This window comes from Ictidomys tridecemlineatus, chromosome 15, assembly GCF_052094955.1.
Source record: "Ictidomys tridecemlineatus isolate mIctTri1 chromosome 15, mIctTri1.hap1, whole genome shotgun sequence".
Classification (NCBI taxonomy): Eukaryota; Metazoa; Chordata; class Mammalia; order Rodentia; family Sciuridae; genus Ictidomys; species Ictidomys tridecemlineatus.
In genome coordinates, this window is record NC_135491.1 from 35,235,873 (window position 1) to 35,247,891 (window position 12,019).

The window sequence follows — 12,019 nt, forward strand, 5'->3', positions numbered from 1 at the left end:
CTAACTGCTGATTCTGAGTATTTGTACTTTATCTTCTACAGATTGGTAGTGCTCCTTTGATTATACTATAGGAGTGTGAGTTTAAATAGTTCTGCCTGCCTGCCTCCTTCCCTTCCTCTCTTTTTCCTTCCCTCCCTTCGTCCCTCCTTCCCTCCCTCCCTGTGCATGGAAACACCACCATTCAAAGACAAGTTTCGTGGCTGGGGTAGTGGCTCAGTGGTAGAGCGCTCACCTAGCACACACGAGGCACTGGGTTCCATCCTCAGCACCACAAAAAAATGAAATGGAGATATTGTGTCCACCTGCAAGTAAAAAATAAATATTAAAAAAAGAAAAAGACAAGTTTAAATTTCTGTCTTCTCTTTTATCCCACCTAACACCAGGGAGGCAAAGCTGAGGTTTAATGAGCATGGATTACGTCCAGACGCTGTGCTGCGCACTTTCTGGGCTTTTTCATCTCCTCTTCCCAGCAACTCTCTGCAATGGATACTTACTGTTAATCCCATTTCCCAGAAAGGGAACCCAAGACCTTCAGAAGCTAAGTATGCCAGGCTTGAAGTATAAAATAGAAGTGTAACTGATTGCATATTTAGAGCAAAATAAAGAATAGAGAGCCCACAGTGCCAGAGAAAGAGGAACCATTTTTCAGACGGATTTGGTGGGCATTGGTCTTATTTACATGAACTCGGTGAATTAATGTTTATTGAGAGAAAAACTGGAGCATACTTTCTAATCCTCAGTACAACTCCTGCTGGGTTTTGAGGGGAGGCCAGTTTCACAGGAAGCCAAGCCTGCTTCATCTGTTTATCTCCAGGTGCTTGCTTTTTTGCCACAGTTTTCTGCTTGCTGAGCTGTCAGTTTAATTTACTGTCTAAAGCCCAGCCTATTATTTCTCAGGTTTGCTGCCCTACAGGTACACTGTAAAGGATTTCTGTGAAATCTTGGAGCAGCGTTGTGCTTGTGAAAATGGGTTGTGTTCAACTTCTTGCTTGACCTTCTTTGTTTTGTTTCTGAACCTGAGCTTGGGTTAGAAGGATGATGCTAGAAGCAATTTAAAGGGCACATCAAATTGTTACTGTAATACTGAACTATTGATTGTTGTCTTATTTGTAGGTTTAATGCAGACCCATTTCCTTACTTAGTGTCTAACTGGCCATTAAGCTCTGGCAGTGTGCCGGAATGTTGAAATCTTGTATCGTGTAATATGATTTGGCTGTCTGAGGATATTATGTTTATTTGGTTTTTAAAGACACAGACAAAGCTCTCAACTTTATGTATACTCCAGAATATAGGAATGTATCTATAGCAAAATTATTCACTGCTAGGAGACAGCATGAAATGAAGAGTTGACATTCCACAGAACATGAACTCCTGACTTATGCAAATTCTTCCTCCCTGGTCTAACTGCCCTTGTAAATAAATGTGAACTAACGAAATAGACAGATGAAAAGAAGACTAGGCAGAGAACTGAAAAGGGTGGCACTGAGTGTGCAAGATAGGTCACACTTATGCACTCTGCCTAAGTGACCTCAGCATTCACCTGGTACTGCCCTCCTGGCATGGAATTGAAATTAGAATCCAGCTGCAGGGCTGTGCAGTGTCCTGCTCTGTGGAGGAAGCTAGGCAGCGGCTCAGAAGTGATCATTGATTGTAAAGAACTTCTGCCTTCTTCTTTCACAGGCTGGGCACTCTTGACGGAAACTAGAGAGTGTGTCTCCACCTTGGAGTTAAGGCTGAGGGAGTGAAATGACAAGGAAAGCTGGGATATTTTAATTTGGGGGGGGGTGGTACTGGGGATTGAACGCAGGGGCACTCGACTGCTGAGCCACATCCCCAGCCCTATTTTGTATTTTGTTTAGAGACAGGATCTCATTGGGTTGCTTAGCTCCTCGCCATTGCTGAGGCTGGCTTTGAATTGGTGGTCCTCCTGCCTCAGCCTCCTGAGCTGTTGGGATTACAGGTGTGTACCACTGCACCTGGCACATCTGGGATTTTGAGAGTATAAATGAGAACCAGATGGAAACTCACTTTCTTCACCTAATTACAAAAGCAAGACATGCTTAATTCAGAAAACTTAGAAAATAGCTCCATGACACACTTTTTTTTTTGACTGTTAGACTGCTCTGTGAAGTTCTTGGAACAGCCATTGTTTTAAAAATGTTGAGCTTTTTTGACCAGATACTCGAGACATCTTCTGTTTGAAATGACAAGGAAAATAGGTATCTTTTAACATTAGCACATGAAGTGTGTATTAGAGATAGACTGTAAAAATAGCCCTCACAGCTTAGAGGTGATCAATTCCTATAAAATTATGTGCAGTTTTTTCCTTTATTTCCTTTATTCTGTAATGAAAAAGCTTCCTATTGAGTGAAATGTGATTTGAGATGTGTAGATTTCACAACTGGTACATCATTTCATTATCCCCTTCAAATCATTTCAAAGGCTGGTTAGTGAGAAGATTTGTGACATTGTCCTAATTTGGAAGATTTAGGGGGGAAGTAACAGGCCAGGGATTTTGTGTGACCTCTGAGGAGTGCATCATGATAATGTTGCCATTTGCATAGAACTTTTCAGTGAGCTTTGCCCATCATTGACATGTTCGTCACTGCAGAGTTAAGATGAGTCCAAAGGGTGTTGGCATCGTCTTTGTTTAGAAGGAGAAGAAATTGAGATCAAGATAAAGAGATTAGTTATTATCGAAGGTGGAACTTGAAACCAGATGGTTTTTTTGTTCGTTGCTATGTATTCTTGTTATCATACTTTCTGAGGAAGGTGTCAAGTAGTGGACTGGGTTGGGTAACTTCTATACTATTCTTTTCTGCAGAGATGCTAAGCCAATTCTTTCACTGCTGGTTGCATTTTTTAAAGTTCTGTCCCTGTTTCCTCTTGGACATTTTCTTCCCTATTTTTTTGAAGTGATATTTCCATTTTTCATTCCTAGGTGAAAAACTAGCTGGTTAACTATATCAGTTCTAAGGATGAAAATGCTACTTAGAAGAGCCTGTGGATTCTGCTGAGTGGGGACAAACCTCATGTTCCCATCCGAGGTTATACTTTGGAACAGAAAGTGACCAGGTGTTGCTCTCCTTCCTGTGAAAGGGCTCAGGAGGTTTGAACTTCCTAACACTGGAGCCTGTTGCTGGCCTTGTGCTGTCTGAGTAGGTCATTGCTGCCAAGAGAAATGCGTGGCGGCAACCTGGCACAGGTGCCGTATTTGGAACTGTAGGTGGACTACAGCATCAGGGTTAGAGCAGATTGGGGGAAAGGTTTTTTGTTTGTTTGTTTGCCCCCCAGTTTTTTTTTTTGCTTTCTATTTTACCCCTGATCTCTCCTCCTCTGCTTTTTTCTCCCTCCCTCTCCCCTTCCTTTTCTGTCCCTCCTTCATCCTTTCATTCCATTTGTCTGTCTTTTCTTGCCTCTTCCTTTTCCTCTTCCTTTCCTTTGCATTCTTCTCTTTCTTTGCCACCTTCCCCCCTTGCCTCAGCCTTTTAAGTATCCTCAGGAGCTATCATTACTAAGAGGAGTGGGTACCAGATCCTTAAAGCTACTAGGGATAGAAGGAAGTAGAGAATATTGTTCAGTAGAGTTTTCTTCCTTTTTCCCCCGATCAAGTACTAATAGTGAAAGGATTAGCTGCTCGATGGATGTTGGAGCTGGGCACTGTGCACCGCCAAGGCTGTCCTGCCCATGCGCTCAGCACTTCTGGGTGTGAGGTGGCTCTGTGTCCCTGGGCCTGTGGAAGCCTAGCCTTGTGCCCTCCACAGGTGGGCCTCTTTCATGTTTCTCTACTGCAGTGCCTGTTTGCATTTTGTGCATTTGCAAATGCCCCCAAAACAGATTTTATTTATCCATCTAGCTATTTGCTCATGTTTTACTCTTTTAATAGGTACTTCAAAATGCATTTCTTTGTTTGTGGCCCTTGCCTAAGGCCTCTGCTAATTTTCTACTTTTGGTTTTTGGAGTCTAACTCAGCTAGGTATTGAGGGTCTGGAAGAGTGTTCTGTTATGTTACATGGTCAACTGAGGTTGGAGTGAGACTGTTAGGGTTTATTCATTTTTTGAGGATAGATGACACATTAAAGCCAAATCCTAAGTAGAGGGGAGAGTAGGGAAGAAAATGGCCAAGGAAAAAGAAGACTTCAGTTTTGTTTCTCATGTTTTGGGAAGAAGTTGTAAATCTACCTCTCAATCTCATGTTCATGTAGGCCATTTGTTAACTGTTCATGTTCCTATTGCAGAGCCCCTTGAGGCATCTTGGCCTGTCATTGAGGTGAGGAGGAAAACAGAGCCACAGGTCTCATCTCTATCTTTTGAGTTAATCTTCCTTCTCCCTGAGGTTGGTTCTTTCTGAATTCCTCTCATGCCCTGCACACCTTTGCTTAGAAGCAAGCTTTTGGTTAGTTAGTGGTAATAGCGTGCTGCTTATACAGGCAGCATCATCACCCCCTGGGGACTCTCAGGCCCAGTGCAAATTGAAGTTGTCCCTGGGGGTGGGGCCTGGAATCTGTTTTAACAGGTGTTCCAGTGTGAGACCCACAGGGTCACTATAAGCACCGAAGTCTAGGAAGACCCTACTTTTCCAGATGACTCAGATGACTTTCAGCTCAGTCCACCTGTGATTAACCCTGGAATCTTTTACCAGCCTGCAAAGCAGTTCATCTTCAAAGATTTTGAGTCCAGAAAGAATTTGTAACCACCATTATTTTTCTTTGCTTCATCAGAATCATAGTGGTCAATAAAATGTATGTCTAGAATATATGTGTATATTTCTTCTTAAATGATTTATAATTTGTCAATTATAGTTTTTTACTATGGAGGTATCAAATTTGATGTTAAGGTTGTAGCTCAAAATATACTGCCCCAAAAGCAGACAGACCCAGAGAAGAATGAAAATAGGGAGACACATAGGAAAGGGATGTGAGGGATTAATAATCCCACTTTGGTTAATCATCATTATCCTCTCTGATTGCTGTGAGCGGATGTGCTTTTGCTTCTTCGAATGTTAATAATTCATGGATGGACTATGCCAAAAGGAGGCCTTAAATCTGGTCTCTCAGCAGATTACACACTCCGTCTGCCATCAGTAGGAGCCAGGAGAGGAGGAAGATGGACTTCTTGTTTTTATTTGTCAGCCTGATTTCCTCTGCCTTCCTCCTTGGCTTCTCATCCTCATTCTGTTTAACTTTGCATTTGCTTTTCTCTTTCCACCTCCCCAGCCCCACAATTAAATGAAGTCTGTAGGTCTTGGGTTTACTGTTAATGACATGAGATTTTACTTTTCTTTAGTTGCTAGTAACAACAGATGCCATGAGAGAAAGTAGAAGGCAGAATAAAATATTTCCTTGGAAATGTCTAAATCAGTCTGCATATTTGAAAAATGTATTAAAATGTGCAGCCTGTGTTTTAGAAATCATTTGAAATGCCTTCTCTTTGCTTTAAAGAATAACCCTGTTGTATAGGCAGTTGAAGATTCATGTGGCATTCTTTAGATAGTTGGGGTATTTTCCCATTTTGCAGATGAGGCAAATGACTTATGTATAGTTAGAATCCAGTTTTTCTGGCTCTAGATTCAATATACTTTCCATAAGACTTAATTGTCTTTTGATTTTAGAAATCATATATAGGTACCTTTATGGGACATTTTACCAGATTAAGTTCCAATAAGACATAGGTAGCTTTACAAAATACTTCACTGGATTGAATTCTAAATGGAAATTTGCCAAGAAGTACTACAATCTGAAAAGGCTGTTTGACAGTGTGTAGTTGTGTAGACATTTTCTGAATAACAGCCTTCAACAACTTAATAGGCTGATCACTTTTTTGAGCAGTTTTCCTGTATATGTTTTGTTAAGTTCCCAATGTGGATAGAATATAGACTCCGCCCTTGTTGCATTTTTAGTGCTTTAGGCCTTTTGAGGGAATTTGATTATTTGAAATGTCCCAGTATTGACTGAAGACCTGAGATGGAAAAGTAGTAGAATTGGAAACGTTTTGCTGTAGGACTTACTGTTAAGAAACATGTTAATAAAACGAACCATTGTTTTAGAAGCCATTTTAGACACATTTCCATGTGTCCCAGCGGAAAGCCTGGTGGAGAGAACAGTGCAAGGAAGGCAGATTATAAAATCATCCTGATTTTAAAAAAATATTTTAGAATTGCAGATCTCTGTCCCTGTTTTAGAGATGAGAAGGGCATAGCACAGGGATAAAAACCTGACACCATATTTTATGGGACTATGTAAATTCCTGGGGCCTAGAAAAAGCTGTGTCCTCCTCTGCTGTGGTTGTCCTGCCTGATGTGGTGCATGAAAAGCGAGGAGCTCCTCTCCCCTCTGCCACCCTTCATGTAGGATGAGTATCCCGTAGGGCATCATTGTTTTCTGTTTCAAACTCATTTTGTTATTACCCATGTAAATTTTTACTCTGCTTAATATCTTTTATAGTTCCTTTTTTCTTAAGACATATCCCTGAATATAGTTTTATCATATTTTGGTGCCAAATTTCACTTATAGCTTTGAGAATGCCATATTTAATTTTACTGTATGTATTAATGAGAAAGTAAAAGGATGTCTGCAAGTTTCCTTTACAGAAAAAATTTAGGATCTTATAGTTTGTATGTTAGTGAATATGAAATTCTGACCCCAAAGCGAAATAAAAATTATAAATTCTTGAGGACTGGGTAGTTTTAGTAACCCTGTTATTTTATTGGGGAGTTATTTATTTACTTATTTATTTTTAACCAGTATCTGGCCTCATCAGTGTTTTCCAGCTGTAGCAGAATAAGAAATATGTGTAGAAAAAATTTATATGAAAATTAAGATTTTAGTGTTTTTCTCTAAAATAATAGTAATAATAAAGTGGACTCTTCTTTTTATTGTTTTGATTTTGCTTTTGTTTTCAGTGGTACTGAGAATTAACCCAAGGCCTCATGTTTGCTAGGCAGGCACTGTCTTCCAACAGAGCTACCTTCTCTGTAGTAAGCTGCTTTGATAAGCAAATCCAATCTCATGAGTATTTGAATTTATAAAAGAAATCTAGGGACAATGTTTTTAGCTTTAGTATTTCTTCATATAACAACTTCCCTATTGGATTTAAAATACAAATTGTCTAAAAGAATTCTGTTTCCAATCAACCTGGCAAGAGATATATCTGTGGTGTAAAGTACATGGGTAACAAGGACTCCCAAGCTAGAAGCTATTCTTTTGCAACCACCATCATCCCCATGTAGTAACTTAAAGTTCCCCAAGACGGAGACCTGGCCCAGGCCTGCACTCAGGCAGCTCTTCCTATGCAGTGTCACATTATGCTGTGCGAAGAGTTCTGTGAGAAAGCAGGAGAGCTAAAGCCAGATCTGGGCTAGGTCACTTCATGACCTTGGCCAGATTCTGAGTTTCTCTATACCTTATTTTCTTTCTTTTTTTTTCTTTTCTAACATTTGTCTGACATTTAATGAAATCCATTTATAAAGTACTGTTTAAAGAAGTGTTGAAGGAACATAAGATAAATATGTACACCTTATTTTCTTAATTTGTGCCACAAGGGAAATGAAATTCCTTTTGAAATTTTATGGTTATGAATTTGATGAGTCTTCATATACTTTATTATTTCATTTATTTATTTTTTAAAACATTTTTAGAACTTTATTTATTGTTATTATTTTTTTATGAGGTGCTGAGGATCGAACCCAGGGCCTCACACATGCTAGGCAAGCACTCTACCACTGAGCCACGACCCCAGTCCTTCATTTATTTTTTATTGCAGTAGAATGTCTTTGTATATTCTGCCAGTTTTTCTCTGAATCTCATTTGTTCCTTCTGTCTGAATACTGAGGACTGGTAGATACTGTGTGTGTGTGTGTGTGTGTGTGTGAGAGAGAGAGAGAGAGAGAGAGAGACAGACAGACAGACAGACAGACAGACAGACAGACAGACACAGGCAGGCTGGCTGATAGGAAAAGAGCTGTTCTGAGTTTCTGAAACCTGGGAGGCTGCTTACAACTGCAGTGAATTGCGTGAAGGAATATTTGTGATGCCTGCTTCCCCCTCCCATTTTAGGCCCATTAGTAACTGCTTTACTGGGGAAATTGTTCTGTAAAACATTTTAATGTGGGAATCTTACTTTTAAAATTCCTTTCACCCAGGTGCATTAAGTATCCAACCTGCTTATAAACCCTCCTGCCTTTTTTTGCTTGATGGTCTGGGGCGGGAGGAACTCTTCAGCTTCTCCAAGAAGGGAGGGCTTCCTTTTCCCTGTTATTTTTTGACCCCTGGGCAATCTAGCTTGAGTATGAGCAAGAGAGAGTGAACTTTAATTTGTTTTAGTGCAAAGTAAAGACATAAAGAAACTGTCTTTTTTTTTTTTTTTTTTTTTATTGACTGCCTAAATTGCTTAAAACAACATACAGGATGAAATGTCTGCTATAAGTTAGCAGATTCCTTTTTCACTCTCAGCTGATTTGTAAGGACAGATGAGCTGTGAATACCACAGCGCTGACTTTGGGCCAGGGCCAGGCCCTCTGGAAGCCGACTTTGGGAAGTAAATACTGTTGATAATGATGCTTAGTCACCAAGAAGAGTTTGACTCTTCTGCGTGTTGACCAAGAACCATCTAGGCATCTGTCTTACCACCTAAGGCTGGAATTATTTCAGGAAGCTGAAGAGATTTTTGAAAGAACAAACAATAAACAAAAAGTAATATTTAACTTCCCTTTAAGTAGTTGTCTGCATCTGCCTGGGTCTGGCCTAGAGAACACTAATAAATATCAGTGAAGTGGTTTTGTTGAGTGCCCATTAAGGGTATGTACTGAAGATAATTAGAATAAATATAATTTCTGCTTTCTAGAAGCTCCTTGTCTTCAAATGAGAAAGCCAAGGTTAACTTTCCTATGTCAGGATCAAAATGCCCAAGAAAGTGTAAAGTGAAAGGCAAAACTGAGAGGGAGTGGTGCAGGTTCTAAGTCTCAGGGGAGTTCAATGGAGCCGGAAGGGTGATGATGAATCAGTTGAAAGACAAAGTGAGTTTAGCTTGCAGATAGTGAAAGAGGAGGATGTGAGAGCAGTGACCTCCTGAGGCCAGGGAAGTGAGCTCAGAAGGTCTGTGCTAAGTAGTAAACCTGTCAGGAGGTGGGGACAGACATAGATGGAATGACACACAACCCAGTGTAGGTGGCAGGTGCTGTCGAAAATGTGGGAGCAAGTAAGTGTCACAAAGAAAGGCGGGAGAGCATGGGGATGCCTATGGGAGTCGGCTTGGTCAGTGGAAAGATTCCGGCTGACCTGTTGTTCAGAGGCAGTTATAATCATGCAGCCAGGACCATGGTGGTGGCTGAGAGAGCAGAGGAAGAGAAATGTGAGAGACGTTTAGAATAAAACATCTACTACACTTAGTGTTTGATGGCTTAAGAAGGGTGTTCAGAAAGAAGATATGAGGTTTGAAGCAAGAAGAATTGGTACTTTTGGTCCAGGCCGAGAAATTGGGAAGAGTGACTAGATTAAGAGTTGAGATCTCATTTTAACTTTTGGTGTTTTGGCAGAACATCAAAGTGGAAATGCCTCCAAAGCACTTAGAGACAGGGCAAGAATCATCATTGTCTTACCAGAAAATAGCTCTGACAGAATTTTCTAGAGCCACTGGCCTAGAGATAAGAGTCATGGCAGTGAGATGAATATATGGAATAGGAAATGTATGGCATGGGGCAAAAGGACAAGGTCTTAGAAGAGGGGAGCCAAGAGGAGGTTGGGGTGGTGGGCTGGGAAGGTAACTGGTTCTAGCTGTGCCCCACAGCCAGGGAGGCGAAGGTGGGGAGTCATTGCCCCACGTCACATGGCCTGTCATGCTCTGTCATTGTAAGTACTTACCCGCCAGTAATATTACTTGATCTTCTCAGCAACCCAGTGAACCTAGAGAACAGTGTCCACCACAGATTTGTAGAAGTTTGATTTCTGACTGAAGTCCTGCATATGTATAGCTTTATATTTGTTTGCTTGAATGTATTTTACCCGGTGATTATTATAATTCTATTTGAACCATAAAATGGCATTGATTTCCCTTTTCTAGTCTATATCTCTGCATTTGTATTATCCCTTATGTTAATATATTGGGCCCAGGAATCTTCTACCCTTTTCTCTTTGCTTTAGTTTTTGGTGCTTAGGATTGTGTAAGGTCAAACACAAAATTAAATAACTACCTAATAGTGGAGCACTTCATGGTCATTTGGTAACAAAACAAGTTAGAGGAGCATCTCCTTGATTAGGTGGCATCTTCCCAGTGTTTTTATGGCCTCCACATTTAGGCATCAGGTCTGAAGGCAGGTTAGTCACCACTTTTCAGTCCCTTCTGCTCTGAGGTGCTCTGCAGCCAGAATATTCTGCAACTCAAGCCCTTAAGCCCAGCCTCTTGCCTGGTTTCCTTAGGTTACTGGAGGAAGAAAGCATCTGAGCTAGTTTAGAATTTATTCCAGCATAATGAAATATCCTCTTTATTTGTTGGCAGTTTACTAAAGAGGAAGAAAAATCTTAACAGACTCAGTGAAATGTGTTTTTTGCTTTTTTTTTTTTTTTTTAGTAAATAAAAAAAGAGGGTTTTCTTACTCCCCTATAGCGAACCTCAGATGTCTCTCTCAGGAACAGATTTACATCAGCAAAGTGCTTTGCTTTAACCACACTTGGGTCTTTGGGTTCTTTTTTCTTGCCCCTTCAATCCCCAAGCAGAGACTCCTTATTGTTGCATATCCCCCGTGTTCCAATACAGTATTTATTTGATCAGAAACAAAAGAGTTTGCTTCTTGCACTGGTTCAGAAAGAGGTCCCCCAGGATTGTCTTTTGTTCAGTAATTGGAGCATAAGCTGAGCCTGGTTAATTTCAAAGCTACCCCCAACACCCGTTCCCTCCCTCCCTTCCTCCTTGTGCAGTTTCTGAGCTGTTAGTGGTACCTTGTATTGGGTCTGGAACAAAAAAAAGCTTAAATTGTTGAATGTTAGCAACAACTACTGTGACATCTGCTATGGCACCGAATAGCACTGTTGGTGCAGTTAATTTTAAGTTAGGGCAAGAAACAAAACTAGAAAGCTCTTCAGCTTTACAGTGCTTGTTAACACATGCACCTCCAAATTATGCATTTGGTGCTATCACAATGAATAAAACAAAGGAAATCATGAGTTGATTTTTATGTTAGTAACATAAGTTCTTTCATTGTTATTCACTGCTCAGACAACAGTGTGTCCCTGTGTTCTTTTTAGTTTACTTGAGATTTTTGTTTGTTTGTTTATTTTTATAAGGCAGAAATGTTGGAAACATCTCAACTCTGGGCATTTAATTGGCAAAAGTTCTAATGTAAGAAAATAAGCCAATTATATTTTTTTATTTCAAAGCAACAAAGTCTGTGAGTTGGTTCTGCTTCTTAAAAGACAAAAATGATGATATAGATGAAGCAGCCTTAAGTAGCTAAACTATAGGTATTAAATAGCCAAGTTAATATTTATATAAAAATATGAAATCTAGCCAGTATCACACATCTTTCTGTTTCTGCAGTATAGGTATTAGATTTGCAACCAACAGATTACAGTCTTAGTCTTTGTGGGTTTTGCTTGTGAAGAAAGGGAATAGTCTTTCTCTTGATTTTTCTTTTGCTATCTGCACCATAATGATGGCCTCACTACCTGACTGGTCTGACTTTAATCATCTGGTACTGGGATCTTAGTGCGGTTCCATCTTTGCTTTTTTATACAAGCTTTCCTGTAATTGCCGGTTGCTTGCTGTATTGAATTTCCTTTCATCGCAATGAAAAACAGGTTAGTATTTTAATGTAATCTTTAATTTTCAGGTTATACATTAAACCATGGAGGAAAAAATCCCTTTCTGAGGAGCACTTTTAAAAATTATAGTGGTAGAAGGGGAATATTCATTACTTACACATCATATATTTCCCCCTAAATGTTGTACAAAGAAGTGACAGTTGAGCTGAGCATATGTTAATAAAAGGTCTGCATTTTCCTGTGTCACTGACAGTTTCATTGGCTGT

General features: G+C 40.0%; 1 protein-coding gene across 1 annotated transcript in view; it reads left to right on the plus strand.

The window, feature by feature from the left end:
- Nup93 (nucleoporin 93) overlaps positions 1-12,019 on the plus strand; it is a 97,616-nt gene that overhangs the window by 35,379 nt on the left and 50,218 nt on the right. The window lies entirely within an intron of this gene.